Raw genomic sequence first — 17,180 nt, forward strand, 5'->3', positions numbered from 1 at the left:
CAGGTAATTGTAATGTGGGGATCCAGAGACCTAATGGTTCTGGTTTATTCTGCATATCAAGTGACAAAAGTATAGGAATATAAATTCCTTATAGATTAAACACCAAGGCTGATTTTTTTTCTTGTGTGTGAGTGGAGTGGGGTGGGGCGGAGGGGGATTCCAATGAAAAGCAGTCAGCTAAGCTGTGTACAAATTAAATATTACAGGCAGCACAGAGCTACATTATTTGCCCAAACAGCAAGATTAGTCACATCAAAATTGTCATTGAAAGAAAGGATGCCATTCGCTGCCTTGCTATCTCGTGCATTGTGTATAAAGTCTTAGATCAGTGCTTGTGTGGGTGTCAAGTTAGTGTGCACTCAGCTTCAAGAAAGGTGTTCTGAATTATCCTTCGTAAAAAAGAAGCCAGTAAAATGGATCCAATCTCTCTCTCTCTCTCTCTCTCTCTCACACACACACACACACACACACACACACACACACGGTGAGAGAGCGCTGATTGCATAACGGCTGAGTTCATGCTTTTCCTTAATCTCTACAAAAGCATTTACCAAACATCTGCCTCTATGTGAGGTTTTCCAAGGATGATGCAAACTCCTTCCTCCCACACTTTGTTCCAACCCCTGTTTTAGCTGGCTCCCATTCTGTTAGCTCGAGATATACTACTTGTCTTCCCAACATGGGCACATTGAGCGCAAGGGCTTGTCCAGTCCATGGTAGCTTTCACATGGCTCATACGGGCCACTAAATACATATACTAGCAAATGGATTTATGAATGACTGAAAATTCTGTGGCGGTTGAGTCTATATGAGGTGAACCCTTCTTTTTGAATAGGAGACGTGTTCCAGGCTTTTCAGAAGGAAGGGTGGGGTTCTTTTATATCATTTTTGCTAGCTGCTGGAGAGCAGGCTCTAGGCTCCTAGCAATCCCAAGCCCTGTGCCATCCCCATGATCAGTCAGGAACTGGCCCTTGTGATCCACAGGTTTTCACCGATTGCTCTTTAGAAGGAGATAGGCAGGCCTTTCTCCTTAGTCCATCTTAGTCTAGAACAGAGGTTGGCAAACTTATGAGACACAAGAGCCAATCCTGACCTTCACAACCATTTAAAAATTATTAGAGAGCTATAAATACATTTTATGAAAAATGAAATCACCATTATTACTCAGATACGATATCTGAGTAACAGCCTTTAAAACTTTTCAATCATACTTCAGAGCCACATGTACACAGCGAAAGAGCCCCATAGGGCTTGAGAGCCACAGTTTGGGGTCCAGTGGTCTCAAAGCAATCCTGAAGCTGGACAGTGTCCTATAAACCAGCAAGCCTCAACCGAGAGATAGTTGGTGGTGTTCATGAGGTCCATTAGTTAGAAATTGACCCAGGTCTCCCAAATGGACCGTGGGAATTCTACCACTAAGCCATCAATATTCTCAAGATGAGAGGGGTTCGAAAAGTTCATGGGAACTTTCCATTATCTTTTCATTCCATCTTTCCACAAACTTTTTGAAGCCCCTTCGTATATGACATATAGGCTTACCAACTCCGGGGAAACAAAAGCCTGGGGAAAATCTTATCAAGTACCCAGCTTACATAAAAGATAAGTCTAGGGACTATTCCCAGGCCAAGTGCTCAATGTAGACGGTTTCCCGGGTCCTTGTACTTGCATCGCGGAGTCCTGGTGACGCAGAGGGTTAGGCAGGGGGCTGTGGTTTAAACCCCACAACAGCTCCACAGGCAAGAGCGGAAGCTCCCTGCTCCCGTAAAGACACAGTTTCAGAAACGCCAGATAGAGTCTCCAGGGCAGTGTGCTTCTCCAGGTGGAGGTGGTGGGTTTCGTGCGCGAGCTCGGGTCACGCTGGCCGTCTTTGGAGGGAGAGGGGCCCTGCATGTTCAGACCAGGACGCAGCGATTCTGAAACCGCAAGTCACCTGCCCACAAGGTCAAAGCCAAGCATAGCATCCAGGTTTCCAGACTCAGCACTCCTGTTGGCCTGGATGGGGCAGGTGATTTCTTCCTCTTAGAATGCTTGTTTAGAAAAATATGCTGAAGGAGAAAGATCCCAACTAATCATTTGGCACTGAATCAATTCAACCAGAAACAACCTGTTGATGAGCTCAATTATTCATCCTTTGCCTAATGACTTTGTCATCTGGCACACCCAGGTGTTGTCCTGCTAAAAATGAAAAAGGTCTTTCATAAGACCATCGTTCAGTTCTGCCCCCGGCATGTTCTGTTCGGCACATTGTTGTTGTTAGTTTTCCTTTAAGCCTTCAGGCTTCTTGTTCCCAAGAATGACCCAAGAGCCTTTGTGTTTTCATTATGTAATTTATTCTTGGATGTATCCCTCATGGTTTATGTTACAATTCTAGTTTTCATATTTAAATATGCCAGTGGGTGATGCCTAAGGGTTAATGTGTTTGGGATCAATATTTTCTTCCAGAAAACCACATCTTCAATTTTTAAAAGATGTATAGATATATGATTTGCTGCATAGAAATTCATGTTAAAGGCAACATGTTTAAAAAAAAGTATATTCTCTTAAGCAAAATACCTGTTCAGACTGAGAAGAAAAGGAGCAAATATATAAAAATCCATTTTGAAGCACCATGAATTTTTTGATAAGCTGTCTCTTTTCTTCTAGCCATTTCCCCCGACTACTACATTTCTATGACTCCAGATAGGGAATTACAATTCTGGAAGGTGATGGAATGAGCTGAACTCCACAGATGCTGAGGCAGCTAGTTTACTATTATATTTCAAAGGCAATAATCCCAAACTGATGCCTGAGGAGATTCCTTTTTATTTGGATAACAGAGAACTCAAGATGAATAAAATGATATAGCTTTACAGGTGCTATTCAAGAACCGCCATGCAAATAAATAGCTTACACAACCCGACACAGGGGTAAACAAAAGAACGTGCCAGCTGACACTCAGATCTCATTATTGGATTCATGCTATATTCCTGGCTATGATGCAGAGTCATTTACACAAATGTACGTGCTGGAAGAGAAGAATAAATCACAAAATACAAATTTTCAACCATTTATCATCCAACAGTAGCACTCTCGACAATCACTGTTAACAATACCCAATCCTTCTTGCAACATTTCACCCATTTCCTTTATATGAGCAACTAGAGAAGTCTAACGACCTGCTCGTCTCATCAGACCGTGGTGGGACTGACCTCATTCCGCACATCCAATTTTTTATAATTGGGTTTTTTGAACTGTGCTCAGTATTAGGTGCTTTCTAATGAAAGTGTCTTCTACGTGATTCCTGTGAGCTCCATCCATTTCTTCCAATAATGTGGTCTTGCTCAGAGGTTCAGAATCTTAACGATGTGAAAAAGGATGGAGTGCTGACATTACCATAGATAAGAGCACCTCTCATCTCAGAGCGGGGATAAGTCTGCTGGAGATGCAGGGGTTCAATCACATCGAACAGTTCTGTTTATTGCTGACATCAATTGATCTCAAAGGCTCGTCCCCACGCTGCTTCCATGCATGATCGAATTCTCACTCTTCCACTAGGAAATGAGAAAAGTAAAAGCTTAACACTCGGAGATTTAAATAATCTTAACTCACTTTGTTTTGAATCTAAGATTCTAGCTTTTCATATATCATTTGTATGAAATGATGGGGGTAGAAGATGATAATTTGTTGGTTTTAAAGTTCATACTTGGGATTCATTAAAGATTGTATCAGCTCCAAAATTGTTTGAAATGTTGAAATGTTGCTAGTGTAAAAAGTCCAAAAGAACCAGAATGATGACTATCAAAAATTTTATTCAAGAATGTATGAAAAATTTTGTTTCTCTTTGGAACAAAGACAAGTTAGATGAGTTCCTCTCATAGATAAACCCCAGATTAATAAATATCTCATTGTAAAGGCAGAACTATAAAGCTCAATGGAAATATTTATATTTAAGTTCTATTATCATGATGCTGGGGAAAATTTCTGTCAGGAAATCTAAAAACAATAATGTGAAGAAAAAGCTGATAAAACACCAATTTGACCACAAGGGTCTCTGTTCCAGATTATTCATTATCAGAATCCCTTCCACTTCAGTGGAAATCTAAATCGTGGTCACACAAAGCAGGCACATTAGCAAAGATTAAGTCTTCCAACAACCTTCATGATTAATAATAATATCTGTTCCCACCCATATGTCATTAAATTAACAATGACTTGAAGTTGCAGATAAGCAATTCAATTCCAATTCAGTGTGAATTCATTACTACAAAAAGTTAAAAACAAATGTCGGGATTTCAGGAAATTGATGACAATCGTGTCGGAGAACCTTTTGAATCATAAGAAAAGTGAGTAGCAAAGGAAGATGAGGTGGACCACTTCACAAACATTGCAGAGATCCTTAAGAAAAAGGTACACAACTAGTTGGGCTCTGTTGCTAACCTAAAGCTTAGTGGTCCAAATCCGACCAGTAGCATTGTGAAAGAGAAGACCTGGGGCTCTCTTTGGAAGATTGCTGCCCCCCGGCCGGGGTGACCTTGGGTCTGAACTGACTTGATGGTAACTAGCAACAACAGTCTGGCCACAAACGAATGTTTTCCAGCCATAAAGAGAATCGAAGTTCTGGGACCTGCTGCAACAAGGACGAACCTTGAAAACATTATGGTAATGGAGTAAGTCAGGCACAAAAGGACAACTATTGTGTGATCCACTTACAAGAAATATCTAGAGTAGGCAAAATGCATAAAGAACAAAGCGTATTGGTGTTCCCAAGGGAGAGTGGGAAGGGGGGAGGTATTGCTTAACAGCTACTGAGTTCCTTTCTGTTAAGAGTGATGAGAAAAACTGGAAGGGACTCGGAGGGATGGTTGCATAACATGGTGATGCAATTAATGTTACTGAGTTTTCCATGTAAATATGGTTGAAGTGGCAACTGCATTGTTCTATGGATTTCACAACTACCAAAATTCAAAGGGAGAAGTATTTGGCAAACGGGTCCATAGATCTCGCGAGACTGCCGAAAGAAAACATGACACATACGCAGCAATGTTTATCACACATACGAAAACAAGCTGTGAGTCTACAGGGATTTGAAAGAAAAGATCTGGAATGTAATAAAAATGGCCTGAGATTGTCACCTAGACGTTCACACTTTACTATTAACATCGTGCCCGAAGAGTGCCGTGAGGCATTTTGAGAGCTTCCACTGTGGATCTGGCATTTCCTTATGCTGATGGTCAATAAATAGTCCCTGCTCTGGAGCCCTGGTGGCATCAGAGCTTGTGAATTGGACTGCCAAGTGTAACGTCAGCCGTTCAAACCCCACGAGCTGCTCAAAGGGTGAAAGAGGAAGCTGTCCGCTCTCATAAGGACAGCCTTGGAAACCCAGTCGACTCGAGGGCAGTGAGTTGAAGGGGTTGATTTTGCCATCAACCCTGGCGCAAAGCCCTGGTGGTGTCGTGGCTTATGTGAGGCGCTGCTAACGGAAAGGCCAGTAGTTTGAACCCACTGGAAGAAGAGGCTGTCTGCTCCCGTAAAGTTTTGAAGCCCAAATCCACCGGGATGGTTCTACTTTGTCCGCTCTGTCCTAGAAGGTGTCTCTGGGTCTGAATGGACTCAATAGCAGTGAGGATGTGCTGCTGTTGTTTTCGTTATTTTTGTTCGGCTCTCCTGGAGTGTTTATTCTAGAGCGATGTGGGACATGTAAGTAGGCAGAAAATAAAACAGCAATCAAGTAAAGTAATTGAGTAAAACAAGTTCTCTGATGAGAAAAGGCCGAGGACAGTGGTTTGTTTGTTTTTTTAACTACGTCGGAAGGAGATTGAATGTTTTAAGCTGCATGGAAAATAGATTGTGGCGGGGTCAAAGGTAATGGTGCTTGGGAACATGGAGATGGAGAAATGGAAATGGAGAAGAACAGAAGATAATAGGCAATATATGATTATAGATCAATAGTTTCCTCGTCCCACTTAAGGAATGAAATATATATTCTAGTGATTCTAAGGCAGAATCTCTAAAATTCACTAGTCTATTCTACACCTAGATTATTTGCTACCCCAACAATTGTAGGCAAGCATGAGTCAAACTGATCATTTGATATAATATTGTGAGACATTGATGCATTCGGATATATGTATGCCTAGGCTGATTGTTATCCTGCGGAAGATTAGAACCACATCTTGCTTGTAGGGAAATAAAATCAGATTTGTATAAAAAATAAATATATTCATAGAAAATGTCATTTCAAACTATCAAAAAAAAGGGGGGGAGGTGGAGCGTATCGTATTCAGAAAATCAAGATAAAATGGATAGAGCATTGTTTTCCACAAGAGACATGCATGAGAGCGCTTGCAGGATGGCAGCCTGCTAGCCAGGTTCCAGCAACACTGCAGATCTTTCATCAACGGGAGCCACTCAGCTCAGTGACACAGCACTTGCATCAACAACAGCTGTGTGATCCATGAGGAGGCTTGGCAGCCTCAACAGCTTTGGCAACGTGCCTGCTAGAAGAATCTAACGAGTAAGTTAAACCGCAAATAGGTCTGCTGCTTCGGCAGCTGTTGCTATTGTCATGACTCTGTTGAGTGGCATTGAGTCCATTCTAACCCACAATGACCCAATAGGACAGCGTAGACCTATTCCTACAGGGTGTTACAAGGCTGAAATCTTGACAGAAGAACACGGCCACATCTTTCTCACAGAGAGTGGCTGGTGGGTTCGAACCACAGACCCTTTCAGTCAGCAGCCTAGCTCTCTGACCACTAGGTCACCAGGGCTCCTTGGTCATTACATTGTTGTTGTTGTTGTTAGGTGCCCTTCAATTGGTTCTGACTCACAGTGGCCTGATGTACAGCAGAGTGAACCAGTTCCCTGTCCTGGCCTGCTTCACTAGTGCTCTTATGTTTGAGCCCATTGTTGCAGCCGTTGTGTTAGTAAACCTCATTGAGGGCCTTCCTCTTTTTCACTGCCCCTCCACTTTATCAAGCATGTTGTCCTTTTCCAGGGACCGGTCTCTCCTAATAACATATCCAAATTATGTAAGCTGAAGTCTGGCCATCCATGCCTCTAGGCATTCTGACTGTTTGTTCTCTTGGTAGTCCATGGCTCCTTCAGTGTTCTTTGCCATCATGACCATAACTACCATTTATTAAACACTATTGTGTATCTTTCCATTAGCTGGGAACTTTATGTATCTTATCTTTCTAATCCTCAGAGCGAGCCCCTGAGTTAAGCAGTAGCATAGGATAAGACTAGGGAGTTTAATTTTGAGCCGAAGGCCGACCAGTCAACCTTGCCGCAGCGGCAGGCAGAAACGCTTTATATCTGTGCTGTCCGGCGTGGCAGCCATTAGTCAGAGCGGTCGTTGAGCTCTTGGAATGTGGAGAAAGCAAACGAATAACTGAACTTTTCATCGTATCTTCTTTTGATTTATGTAAACATAAATTTAAATAGCTATGGGTGGCCGCCGTACTAAAGGCAGATCCAGCCCAAGTTCCCAAGGCTAGCAAATACCAGAGGTAAGGATTCAGTCCCAGACTTCTCTAGCGCAAAAAAAAAAAAAAAAAAGAGAGAGAGAGAGAGAGAGAGAGGGAGAGTATTACCTGAGGGATCTCAAGTGATGTTTTCATGATGGCAACAATAGAGCCTTGGCTGATGCTTCTAGTGACTTTCTTATCAGAGAGCTCTGATGGCTCTGTGGCTATAATATAATAAGCCACAGAAGAGTCGTTTTGGCACCGGAACCCCTACACCTAGCAGCTGAAATGGAGAGGAGGTAGAAAAGAGCTAAGAGACACTTCTGCTGCTGAATGTTTCTCTCTCTCCAAAGTTACTCTCCACTCTTCTCATCTTCTGCTCAGGCCTCAAGAAGATGTGACAACCAATGAGTTTCTTCATAGAACTAGGGGGGGAGGGGTCTGGTCTGGAAGTCTGAAAATGGAAAGGGTGGGCAGAGAAAGGTTTGTACTTCCCCGGCTGGTTTATTGTCATGCCAGCTTTTTCAGTGGCTGTGTCATTCCAGATTCCCTGGATGACTTCATCGCTTTGTGTTTAACTATTAACTTAAGGATGTCAGACTGAACCCTCCCAACAGCACCCCGAAAGAAAGGTCGGGCAACCTGCTTTCCTACAATTACAGCCAGAAAACCCTACTGAGCACCTTGGGTCACCATGCATGGAAATTGATGACAAGGAATTACATGCTTCTGAGAAAACACAGCTCCTAGTGTGTGGCTCTCTCCCAGCTACGAGTCTCACCAGGTTATCCTTCGGTTACAAATGAGAACAGCTCCCCACCAATGCCAGCCTCCGGGCATTTAACTGACTGTTGTTGGCTTCTACTCCCATCAAGACTTACAGTCATGGAGATTTTCTATCCTGTCCTATAGGGTTGCTCTGAGTAGGTATGGACTCAAAGGCCATGAGTTTGGTTTATGTTTTGTTTTTGTTTTTTTGTAGTTTCTTTTAGCCCTCCCCGTCCTTTTGTAAATAAGTCTTCTAAGTAACCTTTCCCGGTCATGTGACTGGAATATTCCATAAATTTCCTGCTGGGGCCCTACACAATTAGACAAATTTAAAGAATTAGAATTATTAACTCATAAGGATATATTTTACAAGGAAAGGCGGTGATATTACATGTACTTAGTCACAATAAATACGGCACACTGAAAGTTGTGTGTATGAAAGCTTTGCGGACAAAGTTATAAGTGGTGGCCTGGACTTTACAGTCAAAGAACAACCAAGAATACATGAGTAAAGGCATTTATCAAAACAGTATAGTCTATGTATAAAATTGAAGAAAATCCATATGCATATGAGAAGAGGAATGTTAAATTTCTAATGCTTGCTTCCTAAGGCAAGTTATATAGTCCTTTAAAAGAATAAAGGATATGTTTAAGTAACAAAATGGAAAGCTACCTATGACATACCATTGAGCGGTAGTGGTTGCCAGGAGTATTTCCAATGAGAGTACACAGTATGTCTCCATTGTTTCTGAAAACCATCATGATACATATTTATTGATCATCTGCTTATATAGTCATTTAAAAGAATAAAGACGATCTTTTTTTAATACCTAAATATACTTTATTTATTTATTTTTAAACATTTCATTAGGGGCTCATACAACTCTTATCACAATCCATGCATATACATACATCAATTGTATAAAGCACATCTGTACATTCTTTGCCCTAATCATTTTCTTTTTTTTTTCCTTTTCTTTTTTTACATTTTATTAGGGGCTCATACAACTCATCACAATCCATACATATACATACATCAATTGTATAAAGCATATCCGAACATCCCCTGCCCAAATCATTCTCAAAGCATTTGCTCTCCACTTAAGCCCTTTGCATCAGGTTAAAGACGATCTTTACATAACAAACTAGAAAGCTATCTATGACACCCTAGACAGGCACTCATTCAACTATTCAAAGATGTAAAACAGCCTATCAATATAATCCGTGATTCAGTGTATACAGTACAAGCATGTTCTTCCATTGAAACAGCGAAGCTGACGTCCGATCTGCACTCTGACATTAAGTTATTCCTCACCCTACAAACTCAAAGAAGTCCTGTCTCCATCTGTTCTTCATTAGGCACACCCGGGCACACACACAGTTGCCTGGGCCAATTTCTACAGGAAATGCTAAAGCAGACGACTTAACTCAAAGGCATTTGCTACTCTTACACTCCCAAAAGCTTAGCATCAAAATCTGCACAACCACGCTGCTAGGCTAAGACAAAGGTCTCATCCCATTCAGACCCAAGCCAGAGACCACACTCACTGTCAGCAAGCCTCACTTAGCAAGGGACCTAATGGAGTTAATCCATGTGGAGATCAATCAAATGCACTCTGGCAAATGGATGTCATTCACATACCCTTGTTTGGATGCCTAAGAACTGTACACATTACTGTAGAAACATCCCAGGATTGTTATGGGCCACGTCAGCCAGGACTGGTGGATCCACAAGCATGCCATCAGCCATTTACTGTCCTGTTTCACTGTGATGGGCACTCCAACACATCTAAAAATGGACAGTGGCCTCACTTACACCAGCAAACAGTCTCGCCGTTTTTGTCAAGATTGAAATATTCACATTGTAGCAGGCATCCCTTACAACCCTCAGGCGCCCCTGTTAAATGGCCACATGGCACTCTAAAATCTCAATTATTAAACAGAAGGGGAGGGACAAAAGGAGATTCTGTGCATGACAAACTTCATTTAGCTTTATTCACTCATTTTTTTCTTTCTTTCTGCTGAAAGCTATCAACATTAGGCAAGATAAACACATTTTACCCTCACCGAGAACGCTGATCTGGAGAAGACCTGGTGGAAGGGTGACGACGATGGTGTCTGGGATCGAGGTTTGCTAGCCACTGCCTTGGGAGCTATTTGATTTGTGTCTTTTCAGGCACAGGAGCAAGTTAATGGATTCTCCCTTGGAAGCAAGTTTGGCCCAAATCTAGGAAGAAGAAGACAACTAGACATGGAGGATGAGAAGACCACCCAAAGATCTTGTTTTCTCTTGCTGAAGTTACCCAACGCATCGAGAATAGCTCATAGATTTGTGAGACTGGCCATTGCTGCCTTTCTCACACTTACAGTCATTTCTGCCATTGCTGACGTTACCAGTGAGACAGTCTAGGACTCTTGTTTTTATATAAATCATTTTATTGGGGGCTTCTTACAGCTCTTATCATAATCCATAATATATCCGTTTTGTCAAGTACATTTGTACATTTGTTGCCATCATCATTCTCAAAACATTTTCTTTCTTTTTCTTTTTGTTAACATTTTATTAGGGGCTCATATAACTCTTATCACAATCCATACACATACATGCATCAATTGTATAAAGCACATCTATACATTCTTTGCCCTAATCATTTTCAAAGCATTTGCTCTCCACTTAAGCCCTTTGCATCAGGTCCTCTTTTTTTTTCCCCTCCCTCCCTGCTCCCCCCTTCCTCATGAGCCCTTGATAATTTGTAGATTGTTATTTTGTCATGTCTTGCCCCATCCGGAGTCAAAAATATGGAACGCTTCACGAATTTGCATGTCATCCTTGCGCAGGGGCCGTGCTAATCTTCTCTGTATCGTTCTAATTTTAGTATATGTGCTGCCGAAGCGAGGACCATCCTAGGACTCTTATCATAACTGAATATTTTTATGAAAAAATGGTTGGATTACTACAACAGGCTGTTCATTTACTAGAAGATCAGATTAGGGACTTTCACTATCATTTGATGCTAAAATGTATTAGAATGTTGCAGATTTTAAGTAACCCTTTATCCATATAATGCAAAACCTAATATGATTAGGTCTTTAATTATAAACCAGTGGCAGGAGATTAAGGGAAGCATCTCATTAGGTGTCAATCAGCTAGAAAGAGGAAATTTTCAAAGTCTTTTGCATAGTTTAGGTAAGGGAAGTATCCCATTAAGTATCTGACAGCCAAAAGTGAAAATTTTCAATACATTTAGATTTTCAATCATCCCTTAACATTAACACCATTAAACAATTGGTGGATGGGCTAGGGGCCTTAACCCCCTGTCTGGACGGAGTCAGGATTTGATGTCAGAGGTTCAGGGAGGAGAAGGGGAGAGCGCTACACGCGTCCAGGACAAGGTGTGGGCGTGTCAGGACTCCTACTCTCCTTCTGGGTTTCATCACCAAACATAAAGTAAACTGAGGCAAAAGGAGTCAGACAAATCTAAATGACAGGACCAAGGGAGAGCAGAAACAGAAATAGCTTTATTTGGAAGGAAGCTCCTGGACAAGGTTCCATGGGCTAGCACGTAGCCCAGGGAAGTCGCCCCTGGTGCTCAGGGTGTAGGGTTTTTAAAAGAAGGCGCCTGGGGGTGGAGAAACCATCCGAGGCAGCAGGTATTGCACGCTGTCCCCAAAGCAGTTTGTCAGTTTCCTGTGGTCTTCTGTGTGCTGGAACTTGACGTTTCACCCCCTGAGCTGGGTTGTTCTATCTAGGCTCCCTTGGCCTAGCCAGTTTTCAGCTTTGAAGGGGGCCCTTCAATTCACCTGCCTGACTACGTCCAGACACCCCCATGTCTGAGTTCAAAATAGCTCCCATAGCTTAAGTTTGGGTCTAGCTGTATTACTTTTTGTCATTCATTTTGCCTTAGCAGTCAGAAAGCTTTCAATGTATAGAAAGTGACCATGTTGCCTCAGTGGCCCCTGCGAATTTAATACATAAAACAAAAAATGGGAAATGTGGGAACCAGAACCAGGAAGAGAGCATATGCAGGCAAACACTCAACATTCTACATATTAAGCAGTCTGGGAGGCCAAGACTCCCATGGAGGAAGCCTTCGTGTTTGGGGATTACAGATGTGTCCTACTCATATTCTCCTAAGTAAAAGTTCTTCCACACAATGACCCTGCATAATAATGTCAAAATATGGTGCTGTTTGCAAACACAGGGTCACTGACTATGCACTAGGAAGTCATCCGCTTGAAGGTTATCTTCAACCATCTAAGACACTAAGACCCTATTGTCTGTGCCATCCAAAATAGGACCCACTCCCTTCTGATAAGGATCATGGATTGTTCCCCTGGAGAAGAACTCAAAGATACCTAAAGTCAAGCCAACTCAGGGACAACCAAGGTTAGGCTGTCATCTTGACTCTAGAGCCTGCCCATCTTGTTACATGTGTGTCTCTAGTGCCACCTCTTCCTATTGCATGTATACCACTAGCTTATCCCCCTCCCGTTATGTGAATGCCTATTATACAACCCCTTCCTGTTATGTATGTGCTTACCATGGTCTGTCTGCGTGCCTAAGATTATATAGACTCCTGAGACTATGTTAGGTTGCTCTTTTCCATGCCTGGAGACCCCCTACTGGAGGTTGGAAGCTGATAAACTCTAAAGGACATGCTCCAATCCAGGCCCAGAGCCAGGAGGCGGTCAGTACACCTAGGTGGGCGGTGCACCTGGATTGACCCAATCTAGTCCAGGTGGGCTGCATACAGCCAATGGGGGTCAACCAGTACCATTGACCACATCTCCCCATGGAAGTTCCTACAAAGCAGAACCTGGAGACCACAGCCCTCTTTCCCACTGCTCCTCTGCCTTGCACTCAGCCATACTTCTCGACTTCTCGACTTCTCGACTTCTCTCTCTCTCTCTCTCTCTCTCTCTCTCAAGCCTGAGGTCCACGTGTGGGAGGAGCCTTTCTGTGTTCAGTGAACTGTAAAACCTGAAACTTCTATCCTTTATAAAAACCCACTTGGATCACAAACCAGGTTTTGGTGTGGATTTCTTTATCATGAGAAGCCAAGAATCAAGGTAGTTCCCACCCAAAGAATCTAACGATGACATTATGTTCTCTCTCTGCTTGAACCTGGCTCCTGAAGTCATTCTTTATCTTTTCTGGTGTCCCTTTAAGCTACCTCTCAATTATACAACTGCCCCTTAGACCCATTCAAATGGGGGAGCCTGGTCCCCCACAGGTGGTGATTGGGAGACATGACAATACAATAATAATGTGCAATATATCTCATGTTTCTGAAAAAAAATTGATTTTATTTATTCAACAAATATTTATTAATTATCTGCTGTTAGGCACTGTTCTAGGCTCTGGGGATTTAACAGCAAATTAAACAGACCACCCCCCCCCCAAAAAAAAGACCTACCCTTAAGGAGCTTACATTCTATTGGAAAGAGAGAGGGAAGAAATATAAGTCAAGAATATAGTATGTTAAGAGAAACTATGCAACGTGAACAGCAGACACATTGGAGTTGGAAAGTGGAGTACAATTGTGGATAGAGCAGTCATGGACTTTTGGAAAAGAAGACATTTGTATAAAGGCCCAGACGAGGTAAAGAGCCAGTCAGCCAATCATAAGCCTATGTCGGGAAAGAATAATCTAGGTAGAAAGAAGAGAAAGAGTAAATAGGCTCTAAAGTGAGCCTGACATATAGAAGGAAGAACGGCAGGGGCTGTGTAGCTGGAGTAAGGTATGAGCTTGGAGAGACAGTGAACTCTGTATAGTTCCATGTGGGTTTTAAACATCTAGAAAGATACATAAGGAGCCTGTTGGCACAGTGATAAAGCACTCAAGTTCAACTTTATGTCAACTTGGATGAGCCAGGATTCTCCTATGATATGCTCTAACATGTTGTGGTCAGCTCCATGCTTCTATGAAGCAGCCAAGAAGTTGTGGGAAGAAGAGGAGAGAGTATCCTCTCCTTAATCTGACCACTGTCTTGATACAATTGAGGAAAGTTTCCTTCAGGGGATGGCCTACTCTTAGATAAATTGACAGTGTGTGGAAGCTGCTGGATCTCGATCCTGCATCTGGCTCTTTGACCTCCTGTTATATCTCTAGCTCATTCCAAGGCCTTGGATTCATTTGGCCAAGCTTAGATTCATTCAGCTCTGCATCCACCATCCTATGGTCTTCACTCTTCATATCCCTGCTTACTGTTTGTCAGTCCATGTTCCTGAATGGGTCAGGAGAAGGTTCCGGCTTACATCTGACTCACAGACTTGAGCCGGACTAGATTTATCCTCGTCTACAACTGTATGAGCCATTTCTTGATATACATATCCTTATATATACATGCACCTCGGAGAAAGATCAGGCGTTCTACCCCTGGAAAGAGTTACAGCATCAGAAGCTCACAGGTGCAGGTCTACCCTGTCCTCATGATAGGTCAGCATTGTCGTAGAAAAAGCCTGGCTATCTGTACCCATCAAGGATTACAGCCTAGAAAACCCCCTGGTGCAGCTCTACTCTGTCCTAAAGAGTCCCTGTGAGTTAGAATAAACTTAGAGCAACTAACATCAACAAACATATATGTCAAGTTGAATTTTAAAAGGTCTAAAAATATGCACATAAAAATCTTAATAATAGCTATTCCCAGAGACTGGGAAAATCTCTCTGTATTTGAAGACATATTCTCTTTTTATTTTAGACACTGATGTATTATTGTTTGAACAGTTTTTAAAGTTTGAAACCAATTTTCATTTCAAAGCATATCAGAAAACCAAGATCATACCTAGGCCTAGGATGTACCAAGAAATTAAGCATACTTCTCCAAAAGTACCTGTATTTTCCAAGAAGTAACTCAAATTTTTTTGGTCAAAAAGAAACCAACTTTGATGGTTACCAGGGACATCCGGGGGAGGGCGGGGAGGAGAGGCAATGCGTCGACTTGGGTGAAGGGGATGGTTAGGAGAACTTCAAGACTGAGATGGGAAGTGGTGGGAAGCAACACGGCACTGGGAGCCTTGATATGTTGCTTAGGCTGTTGAATGCAAATATGATGATATGACACTAACCCCCCACTTAATTCACAAAAAGAGGCTGGAAACGAGATAAGGGAGAAATCATTAAAACAAATAAGTTAGCAAAGCTATTTTTTTAAAGCGAGAGATTTGGGGCCCACACTGAATATCAATGTTGCAGAATTAGTCTGAGAATTTTAACAAACCGAAATGGTCTCCATGCAATGTCAGTTCCACTTTATCCTCTGGTTACAAGGATCACAGCCCCAGACCAGTTATTGGCACTGCATGTCCTGCCTGGCAAGATTGCCTCTGACAGCAGATTTACAATGACTTCTACTGAGTTGAGGGAATTTGTATATGAGAATATTATGAGATGTCACCGCCGTGATTCATTTTGCTTCATAAAATGAAGGATGCCCTGAGGCAAGTTGTTGGCAGAAAACTGGCTTCTACGAAGTGCTCTTTATCCAACACACCATCCCACATCCAACAGAAGTCCTCCCGGGTCACCTTTGATGCTGTCCTTAAAACCGACCTCATCCGTCTTGGGTAACATTGAGATTGCTGGTTTTGTTTTTCCCCGCCAGTACTTTACCCACTTTTATTAAGAAGCTTTGTCTTTTCAAAGAACTGTGGGCCTTCTAAGGAGCCTTAGTGATACTGTGGATTAAGCACTCACCTACTTGCCTCAGGGTCAATAGTTCAAATCAACCAACTACTTCTCAGGAGAAAGATGATGCTGTCTGCTCTCATAAAGATTTGTAGTCTCAAAGCAAGGTCTGTTATCCTTTGGGTAACAATGAGTTGCAATTGACTGAATTGCAGTGGAGTTCAAGTAGGTCTTCCTCTTCACTTCCTCCTCACCTACCCCACCCCCACCCCACCCACCCACCCACCCACCCCACCCCGCGCCACACACCCATACAAACTTTTCTCCCCAGCTTGTACATATTTATCATTATTTTTTCCTCTGCTGGAAACATATTTTCTATTTCTTTCTCTTCTAACGCCAAATGGCATTTCTTTCCCTCACCTTTGAGGTTGCTCTCCTGTCTCCCTCTTGGTTTTCCATATATATATATCCCTAGGGTTACCTTCCTCCTCTGCGTGACTGAACACAGCAGGAATGTGTTCTCTAGCAGTTCTGAAAACAAAAGACCAAAAACAAGGTGTCAGCTGGGCTTGTTCCCTCCACAAGCTCTGGGAGAGAACTTCTCTTTGTCTCTTCCTGCTCTGGTAGCTCCAGGCATTCCTTGTTGGCATATGGCAATTTCACTCCAATATCTGTATCATCTTCACATGGCCTTCTCCCCCATGTCTCTGTTCCAAACTTCTCTCCACGTTTCTCCTATAAAGACTTGTCATTAGATTAAGGACCTCCGTGAGACCCAAAATGATCTCACCTCAATATCCTTAACTTTATTGTTTAAATCATTTCTTGACATAAAATTCACATCGCATACCCTTCCCTAATTAAGCTGCTTTTAAAAAGAGATGTATATACATCATCACAATCGGTCCTCGTGCTGCCTCCCCGCTCCTGCACTCATTATTTGTTCCCCAGCTCCATTCACCGTCCCCTGCCCAGCCCCATAAACCACTGCATCAGTATTTTCCCTATGCATCCACTCCCTTTGTTCTTCATAACCTAACAGAAACTATTGAAACCAGAAAACAACACAGAAAGAAAAAGAAATCATAATATGAAGATAAAAATAAAGGGTAAGTAATAAAGGTCACCAGCGATATTAAATTAAGCCAGAGAAGAAACTTCTGTTATGAACTCACTGCCATCGAGTCAGTGCTGACTCACAGGGACCCCCTGTGGGTTTCTGGGAGTAGAAACCCAGGCTTCCTCCCATAGAGCTGCTGCTGGTTTTGAAATGCTGACCATGCAGATCGAAGCCCAACATGTAACCATTACACCCAGCTGTAATACTAATATA

General features: G+C 42.4%; 1 non-coding gene across 1 annotated transcript; it reads right to left on the reverse strand.

Annotated features, from left to right (window-relative positions):
• Window positions 1–11,009: 11,009 nt before the first annotated feature.
• On the reverse strand, window positions 11,010–11,116 carry LOC142452039 (U6 spliceosomal RNA). Its single transcript, XR_012785104.1, has one exon. It is a non-coding gene; the product is annotated as a U6 spliceosomal RNA (small nuclear RNA).
• Between the last annotated feature and the right edge of the window lie 6,064 nt (window positions 11,117–17,180).

This window comes from Tenrec ecaudatus, chromosome 6 (genome assembly GCF_050624435.1).
Source record: "Tenrec ecaudatus isolate mTenEca1 chromosome 6, mTenEca1.hap1, whole genome shotgun sequence".
Classification (NCBI taxonomy): domain Eukaryota; kingdom Metazoa; phylum Chordata; class Mammalia; order Afrosoricida; family Tenrecidae; genus Tenrec; species Tenrec ecaudatus.